The sequence below is a fragment of the Gossypium hirsutum genome, chromosome D01, assembly GCF_007990345.1.
Source record: "Gossypium hirsutum isolate 1008001.06 chromosome D01, Gossypium_hirsutum_v2.1, whole genome shotgun sequence".
Classification (NCBI taxonomy): Eukaryota; Viridiplantae; Streptophyta; class Magnoliopsida; order Malvales; family Malvaceae; genus Gossypium; species Gossypium hirsutum.
Genome location: NC_053437.1, coordinates 47,994,252 through 48,004,471, shown reverse-complemented (window position 1 = coordinate 48,004,471; position 10,220 = coordinate 47,994,252). Strand labels below are relative to the sequence as shown.

The 10,220-nt window shown below is 34.2% G+C and overlaps 1 non-coding gene across 1 annotated transcript; it reads right to left on the bottom strand.

Moving 5' to 3' along the window:
• Positions 1-834: 834 nt before the first annotated feature.
• LOC121214142 (small nucleolar RNA R71) lies at positions 835-940 on the bottom strand. Its single transcript, XR_005909729.1, has one exon. It is a non-coding gene; the product is annotated as a small nucleolar RNA R71 (small nucleolar RNA).
• Positions 941-10,220: the final 9,280 nt, after the last annotated feature.

Genomic DNA, 10,220 nt, shown 5'->3' with positions numbered 1-10,220 from the left:
GAAATAGCCTATTTTTTGTCCACATGGGCAGAGACACGGGCATGTGTCTTAGCCGTGTGTGACACATGGCCATGTGACACAACTGTGTGTCCCTTGTAGCTTTCGAAGGGTACACGACCTGGAACACGGGCGTGTGGCTTGACCTTGTGACCCAAGTCAGAGAGTTACACGAGCATGGACACGGGTTGGGACACGACCGTGTGTCCCTACTTTGAATGTCCACACGGCTTGAGACATGGAAGTGTCTCCCAGCTGTGTGAGTCACACGGCCTGGCCACAGGGCTGTGTGACCCCTGCAGTTTGAAAAATTTCATCTTTGTATGAAAAATTCTATATGTTTTTTATTTAGTCCTGACTAGTTTCTAATGTGTTTTTAGGGCTCGATGGCTCGCATAAGGGAAAATATGTATGTCATTGATTGGTTTTGCATTGATTGATTTTATGAATTAATTGTTCTATAATTTTGGTTAGTTTCGAAGTGTAATCTTCGATAATGCTGTATAACCCTATTTTAGCGATAGATATGGGTTAGGGGTGTTACACAATAATTTGAGCTAAAGCCAGTTATGTTCCAGATGCTTCAGACAGTGGGCCAATTCAGTGGAATGCTTACTGAGGATCCTCACCTTCACCTCAAATTATTTATGGAGTTGAGTGACTCCTTTAAGTAAGTCGGAGTACTCGAAGAAGCACTAAGATTAAAGTTGTTCCCATATTCACTGTGGGATAGAGCTTGAGTCTAGTTGAACTCATTGTTGCTAGATTCCATTACCATATGGAAAGAGTTAGCAGAACTATTCCTTATAAAGTGCTTCCCACCTAGCAAGAATGCTAAATTACGGAATGAGATCACTACCTTCCAACAGATGGATGACGAGGCCTTATATGAAACATGGAAAAGATTTAAAGAACTATTATGAAGATGCCCTCATCACAGAATCCCGTATTGCATCCAATTAGAGACATTTTAAAAGGGTTTCAATGCTGACACGTAGATGGTAATAGACGCTTCTGCTAATGGTGCTCTCCTTTCTAAGTCTTATAATGAAGCTTATGAAATCATTGAGAGAATTTCTACGAACAATTAGCAATGGCCAACCAATTGAGTAGTGTTAGGAAGAGGAGTCACATGAATTCATGAAGTGGACGCTCTCACTTCACTCACATCTCAAGTATCCTTGATATCCTCAATTCTTAAAAGCTTTACTACTAATGGGTTTAATAATTTTGCAACTCGGCTACCGAATCAATTCGAAAATGTAGCCTATGTTTACTGTTGGGAGGGGTACTTGTTCAAAGATTGCCCATCAAACCCAGAATACATGTATTACATGGGTAACTAGAACCAAAACCGAGGTAGGCAAGGACTGGAATCCAATTTTTATAACCCATCTTGGCGAAAGCACCCGAATTTCTCTTGGAAAAATCGAAGGGCTGGACCTAGTAACACTTACGTGCAACCTAAATAGATCCAACCACCTGGATTTACCCAACAAGTTCAGATATTAACACAATATGAACCCTCCAATAGTCTAGAGAACCTATTGAAGGCATATATGGCAAAGAATGATGCCACTTTAAGGAATTTTGAGAATCAAGTGGGTCAACTTGCTATTGAACTTAGAAACAGACCACAAGGTACTTTGCCTAGTGATACGGAGAATTCAAGAAATTTGGGGAAGGAACATTGTAAAGCATTGACTTTAAGGAGCAGAAATACGTTAGAGCCCAACACTATCAAAGTTGAGGAAGAGCCAGTCGATGCTTAAGATAAAGTGAAAGTTCAACCAAGTGTTGAAACTCCAGTTTCACCAGAACCAGAACCTACAAAATTTGATAAGGTAACTTCTGACCCAATCAATTCTGATAAAGTAACATCTTTTTTAGATGCAGAAGTGCCACAACAGACAAAGAGACTAGTTCAAGTTAGGAATCTTCCACCACCCTACCCTCAAAGACTTTAGAAGCAGAAACAAGTAGTTTAGTTTAAGAAATTCATAGATGTACTCAAGCAACTTCATATCAACATCCTGTTGGTAGAAGCTCTTGAGAAAATGCCAAACTCCGTTAAATTCATGAAGTATATACTCTCTTAGAAACGGAGACTTGGAAAATTTGAGATGGTAGCTTTGAGGAAGGAATGTAGTGCATATCTACAAGATAAACTACCCCAAAAGATTAAAGACCCTAGATGTTTTACCATACCTTGCCACATTGGAAAATCTTATTGTGGTAAGGCACTATGTGATTTTGGTGCGAGCATAAACTTGATGCCCATGTCCATATTCAGAAAATTGGGGATAGGTGAGGTTAGACCAACTACGGTTACACTTCAGTTAGTAGATCAATCCTTAACACATCTGGAAGGAAAAATCGAGGATGTATTGGTACGTCTATATAAATTTATTTTTACTACTGAATTTGTTGTCTTAGACTTTGAAGCAGATAAATAGGTGTCAGTCATCCTAGGAAGGCCTTTCCTAGCAACTGGAAGAACCCTTATTGGTTTGCAAAAGGGAGAGCTTACCATGCATAGGACGACCAAGTAACGTTCAATGTTTTTAAGTCTATGCAATTTTTTGATATAGTTGATGGCTGTTTTGTAGTAACTGAGTTAGAGGAATTAGTCGTGGAATGGAAAATCACTTCTGTTGAGGGCCTATTGGAACAAATCTTGACATCAAACCTTCCAAGTGATGAGGAGGGGGAGGAATATTTAGCTTTGTTAAAAGCTGACCAAAGGGGATTTAATCTGCAATCTTGTTTTGAATCTTTGGAATTATAGAGCAGAGATTATGACCATCTAAACGCATCGATCAAAGAGCCACCTAAATTAGAACTTAATGTACTTCCCTCGCACTTAAAATATGCTTATTTAGGTAATGTTTTGATTTATCTGTGATTATTCCAGCAGAGTTAACTAAAGAGCACGAAGAGAAACTTATCTTAATGTTGAAACAATTCAAGAAGGCTATCGGATAGACCATAAGCGATATCTGTGGTATTAGTCCATCTGTGTGCATGCACAAAATAATCTTAGAATATGGTAAGAGAGGGACGGTTGATGGACAATAGAAACTAAATCCCATTATGAAAAACATGGTAAAGAAGGAAATCATTAAGTGGTTAGATGTGGGTATAATTTACCCCATCTCAGACAGTTCATGGGTAAGTTTTGTCCATTGCATGCCAAAAAAAGGAGGCATTACGGTCATGGAGAATGAAAACAACAAGTTAATACCAACCATAACGGTTACGGGATGGAGAATTTGCATAGATTACCAAAATTTGAACAAGACGACTAGGAAAGATCACTTTCCTTGTCGTTCTAGTATCAAATGATGGATAGACTCGCAGGGTGAGACTATTACTATTTTCTAGATGGGTACTCAAATTACAATCAGATCATAGTAGCATTGGAGGATCAACACAAAAAAAAAAATTCACATGCTAGTACGGTACATTCGCATTTAGACGCATGCCATTTGGTTTATATAATGCACCTGCTACATTTCAGAGATGTATGATGGTTATTTTTACAAACATGGTGGAAATTTTTTTGGAAGTTTTTATGGATGATTTTTCAATGTTTTGAGACACTTACGATGATTTCTTAGGCAATTTAGCCAAGGTACTAAGACGGTGCCAAGAAACAAACCTTGTACTCAGCTGAGAAAAATGTCATTTCATGGTATGAGAAGGTATTGTTTTGGGGTAGTAAATAACAAGACAAGGGACCAAGATAGATAAAGCAAAGGTAGATGTCATTGAGAAAGTCTCACCTCCAACATCTGTTAAGGGTGTTAGGAGGCTTTTTGGGAGATGTCAGATTCTATTGAAGATTCATCAAAGACTTCTCCAAAATTTCTAAATGTTTATGCAAATTATTGGAGAAGGATACAACATTCATCTTTTATGAAGAATGTTTAAGACATTTTAATGATTTGAAGAATCAGCTAGTTTCAGCACCCATTATCATCACGCCAGATTGGGAATTTCCATTTGAATTCATGTGTGGCGCAAGTCACATTGTAGTAGGAGTTGTGATGGGTCAACGAAGGAACACAGTTTTCACCCTATTTACTATGCAAGTCGAACTCTGGCCGGAGCTCAACTGAATTATACGGTAACAGAAAAAAAGTTACATGTTATTGTATTTGCTTTTGAAAAGTTTCGGTCTTATCTTGTAGGTACAAAAGTGACTTTCTATATGGATCATTAGACAATTAAATATTTACTTGCTAAGAAAGATGCCAAGCCGAGATTGTTCTGATGGGTACTTTTACTTCAAGAGTTTGATCTAGAAATTCAAGATCGAAAAGGGGTAGAAAACCAAGTAGCAGATCACTTATTCAGATTGGAGCCACAAGAAGGAACTCCTTCTCTTGTACCTATCCAAGAGACATTTCCAGACGATAAAAGGTATACTCGAGAAGGTAATTTGTACAAACCGATGATGTTGGTCCAAAAGACTAGATGGTGAGTTATGGGCCTATAGGTCAACATACAAAACACCTTTAGGGATGTTTCCCTACTGGGTTCTCCATTAGCTCAACTTAGATCTTAAACTTGCTAAAGAAAAATGAATGCTTCAAATTAATGAGTTAGAAGAATTCTGAATGTTCTAATATTAAAATGAAAATTATTCAAGGAGAGATTGAAAAGATGACATGACAAGAACATTCGAGTTCGAGAATTTGAAGCAGGTCTGCAAGTTTTGTTGTTCAATTCAAGATTAAAGTTCTTTCCAGGTAAGTTAAAATCACATTGGTCTGGTTCATTCACTATTCAACAAGTTTTCCCATACGGGGTTGTTGAACTTCACAACAAGAGAGGTAATTTCAGAGTTAATGTTCAGCGCTTGAAACATTACTGGGGGATAAAATTGAGTAGGATACAACCTCACTCATTTTATTGGATTTCTAATTTTTATTCATTTTTATTTTTAAATAAATGACTTAGGGTATATTTTATAGATTAGTATATTAAAATAAATTCTGTCTAGGAGATTGGAACTTAAACGGGACTGCTTGTGAACCCTCAAATCTTTCCTCGGAATTGATTTTAACATAGTCTTCTGAGAGAATATTTCCTAAGTGACAATATAAAATTTTAATTTTTTCAATAAAAGGGTCAATTTTGATCCAAGTTTTAGTTTTCTACTCAATTTTCAAGTTAACTTTAATTCCATGTACTTAATTGAATTATTTGCAATAATTCCTTGTCCTTTTGGTAAATATTGAAATTAGTTTAACTTTTCTATAAATATTTTAAAACAGCTAAAATAAAGGTTTTTAAATTTTATTTCTAATAAATAGGATAATAATAACTAATATATAATTATATTTTATATAATATATATTAATTATTTTTAATCTTGTATAGTGTTAGAATTGTTCGCTATTTTACCTAAGAGTTTTTATTATTAAATGAATAAGATAACAACAAATAATATATTAATAAATTTTTTATTGTATATTAATTGTTATTGTCTTTATATAGCATTAGGAGTAGTACTATTTTCTTATTATTTTTTTAGAATTTGAGTTAAACTCTTTCTTTCTTCCACTTTAAATACCACTCCTTTCTTCCCTATTCACATCACTATTTAGCTCCACCTTTCTTATCTTTTTCCATCGCCATACACCATACCTCCCAACCCCTTAAAATCGTTGGCCACCCTTGCAACCAGCAGCAGCCGTGCGCCCCAGCATCCACTAGCAGTTGTGCACCCCAACTGCTCGAACAAACAGCTGTACGTGCCTTGCGTAGTACGAGCCTCCACGCCCTCCTTCGTGCGTTGTTATAGCTTGCACCCTAGCCCTCGCACGCCCCTGCTCATACATACCAGCCCGAACGCACCTGTTCCCTTTGCAGCACACCACCGCCACAACCTTCAAGCACCCAATCAAACACATTCCACCAACACCTAAGGTAGCATCAAAATTCCCTCCAACCAACCATAAACTGACACTATTAGCTTCACACTCTCTTTTTTTTTAAAGTTCTTATTGATTTATACAAAGGTGGTAAGAAAATTTCTTTCCTAAATTTTAATTTGATTTAATTATTTAACTTTTCAATTTTATGAATTGTTAATATTTTATGCTAATTAAATTTTTTGAAAATATTATTTGTTTCTATCTTATGTGATGTTTAGGTTAAATCATGCCTCGTAAAAGAACTCGTGTGTCTATCAAAGCCAAAGAATCACAAAACAAATTTCATTTAAAAGAATCCAAAGCAAGATATGAAAGTATCTTCAACAATAAACAAATGCTTCCAGAGAAAGGTTTCACGTTGAAAGAAACCTACTATACTGACTTCATGGCAAGTTTTCAACAAGTTGTTGAAGCTTCAAATTGGAAAGTGTTTTGTGAGAAAAGACCAAGTGCAGATGAAGAGTTAGTTTGATAATTTAATGCAAATTTGACCTCAAGCGAATTAACAAAAGTCTCTATTCAAGGAATCAAGGTACCAATAAACTCAGATACTATCAATTAATTCTTTGATTTACCTAATTTCGAAGACGACGAATATTCTTCCTTAATGGAATATATTGAGGTCGAGAAATTCCAAGAAATTCTAGAGGAACTTACAGTTCTGGGTTCTAAACAGACTGTGTCAAAACATAAGATTCACACTTGTTGAAAGAATATTTGACACCATTAACGAAGGTATGATTTTATTTTATTCGGTTCAGTCCTATGCCTATCTCACATGGGACTAGGATTTTAGTAGAACGAATAGTCTTGCTATACTCAATTAAGACAACAAAAACCATTGATGTGGGAAAGATCATTTTAAGATAAATTTGAAACTGTGTCACTAGACATTCTGGTCCAGCCTACTTTTCTTTTACGATAACAGTTTTGTGCTTGAAAGCTAAAATTCTTAAAAATGTAAAGAAGGCAGGGTATAGCCAAGACACAATCATAGATTGGGACATTTTCCGAGTAGTAGGAAATTTTATTCTACAACAGCAAGCTAAATTGAGGGATGAACCCAAAGAAGAAGTTTCTATAGAGACAGAACCAATGCAGTCAGTTGAAATTCCTGATTTGGCAAAACCAACTGAACCAATATCCGAACCTAACATGGCTACCCCAACACTTAGAACTTGTTCACCTCGTCTAGATCTTCATGATGAGCTGTCAAATTTGATGTACATAATGCAACATATGCAGTGGCAGTAAAAAACTTATTCGAGATACTAAAAAATACGGGATGACGCAATAAGAAGCACTTTTACGAAAATATTTCATGTCTCATTTTTTTGTGGCTGAATTTCTAGACTTTATATATGATCTATGGACTCCAACGTCGAGGAAGAAACGAGGCGATTCAAGTGAAAACAAGGACGATGAAGCAAAAGATTGGTTGGATTCTGAGGGATCTACAAATAAATAAAAATGGGGGATCTTGTTTTTACGTTTTTTTTTTATTTCTTAGGATATTTTAAATTTTAGGCTTAGGTTCTTTTAGGATATTTTTATTTTTCGCATAATAAAACAAGAGGTTGAAACCATCAATAAAATTGAACAATTTTCAAAATAATAAGTGTGGCAATAGATATGTACATGTCTAGGATTGGATCTGCCTAAGAAAAACTTGGTATTTAAGTAGTCAAACTTGACTCATCTCCTTTTCCTAGGATCCTACCTATTGTATAGTATCTATTCACTTCTATATTTTCATTCTTTCATTCTTTTGTTTTTAACAATGGGGACATTGTTCATCTTAAGTAAGGAGATGAAAAATTGAAATTAGTTTTTTTTTCTTTTTCAGAATATATTTTTCTGATAATTATGATAAAGTTATATTTTGTTCAATAATTGTTATGTTAACAGAATTATGATATAAATATTACTCTTGATAAAGTTTGTAAATCGTACCATAAAGTTTTTAATTCCTTAGGAGAGCTAGGCATGCATGAAAGTTTAAGTCTCTAGAATTGACTTAGTAATTTATAGAGGCGAAATCCTAGGAAGCATAAAATTTTGAAAATGATTTAGGCAAATGCTTGTTTCGATTGTTTGAGCCTTTCAATCCAGCCTTAATTACTATTTATCCCTTGAAACCCAACTTTGAGACTATATGACCTGATTTTATTTGAACCTTGCAGAGCCATCCCTTCTCTCATCATTATCTCTAAATTATCCCAAACACTAGTATAATATCCCAAAAATTACTACTGTAATACCCCAAAAATTACAGTAAGAAAGTAGGTATCATTGATATTAAAATAAGGAAATAAAGTGGCAAAAAGGGAAATTTTGAGTTATGGTAACATTGAGAATTATATTATGACATATTAATTCAAGAAAGGATTAAATCGCAAAAGTGAGAAAATTTTTGTTGCCCAAGAGTAAATACTCAAAATTTGAGGGGTTAAAGTGTAAATACAAAAAATTTGAAGGACCAATAGTGTAAATATTTTAAGGATGGAATAATCTAGAAACTAAGGAAAATGGATGAATTAGGACCAAATTGAAAAGGTGAAGAATTTTGAGGGACTAAATCATAATTTTACCAAATTAACTGATGACTCAAGGATGGAATTTTTAAAGATTATGAAGGGCAAAATGGTCAATTAGAAGAGAGAAAAATCTAGATACCAAATCGAAACAAAACATTAAGTTTTAAAACTAAAAATGAAAGTTTCGCAGTTGGTATCGATACCAAATCGATACTTTTTTGGAAAATGAATACCAAAATTCAATTTTGTTTTCTTTACAAAACAATGGTATCGATAATTAGTTTATCGTATCGATATTTTTTGAAAAAGTATCGATACTCACTTGAAAATCGATACCATTTTGGCATTCTATTTTGTTTGGTTACTGTTTATTTGGTCAAGTATCGATACCAAATGCCAATGTCCTGATACTTATCTCAATAATGTGAAAATCTTATGTTAGCAAATTCAATTAATGCCAAAAAGTTACCTAACCACAAAAAACAATAATTTTATCCAATTAAACACCCAAATAACTAACCAATATGTAATTCAAGGGCACCACAATCAAGTTCACTTATTTAAGTAACCTAATTTAAAATTCACATAACAATAATCATCAATTCAAATTTCATTCACCAGCCATAATAGCCATAATAAAACATGCATAAAAACTTGCCATACCAAAGCATTATAACCAACCTTAACCTTAAAGATTCACCTACTAAAAACCAGTTTAAGTATACATTCAAAGCTAACCATTCAACTAGATATAAAATTATAACATAACATTTAACATATTAACAACCTAAACCCTATATACATGCCACATCCCAGAACAAAATATAAAAGCTACCAAAATGCTGGATAGTGTGAGCTTCATATCTATCCATCCGGTTAGTCCATAACTTAAAAACTACAAAAGAGCATGAAAGAAATAAATAAGCTTAAGAAGCTTACTAAGCCCATACTTTAACATCAAACTAACTTACCTTGATTGATAAATATATACAAAGAGATAATATACAAATCCTGATATTCAAGTACAAAATTCACAAATTACATTAGTTCATGTTCTCATATCAAAACATATAATCAATCATAATCTTCATCTCAAATAACTTATCACATTCACAACGAACATCTCATCAATATAAATGCCTCACATATAAACAAATAACATCTAACATTTTGAATAAGTATTAACATTTACATAAATAACTCAATTGTACCTTCCATTAACATTTAGCCCGATGAACTAAGTAACTCGACTCGGATACTCGAGTAACTATACCACACTAGAGGCATCATTGGTGCAATAAAAAGGCACCAAAGTGCAAACAGAGGCACAAATGTGCAAGCAGAGGCACGGTAGTGCGAATCAAAGACATCAAAGTGTAACAGAGGCACCGAAGTGCATAATAGAGGCACCGAATTACAAATTTCGTACAAGCGCATATTCTAACCCTATTGGCATACTACATGTATCCTAGCGATTACTATGTTCAACCGAACATTACATGTAATTTCATTTCCATTTAAACATATACACTATTTAGAGGCACTTCATTAATTCCACACACAAACTATACTCAATATATCATCTTCAAATAAATACAATTTCAAGCATTGCAACCTTCAAATATTCACTTTCGTTCATACTCATTTGCAATAATAGATGGCACATAGATAACTAATAAATTATTCACATATGAATACTAATAACTAGAAACGAATAGCATAATATCTATAAGTTCACATG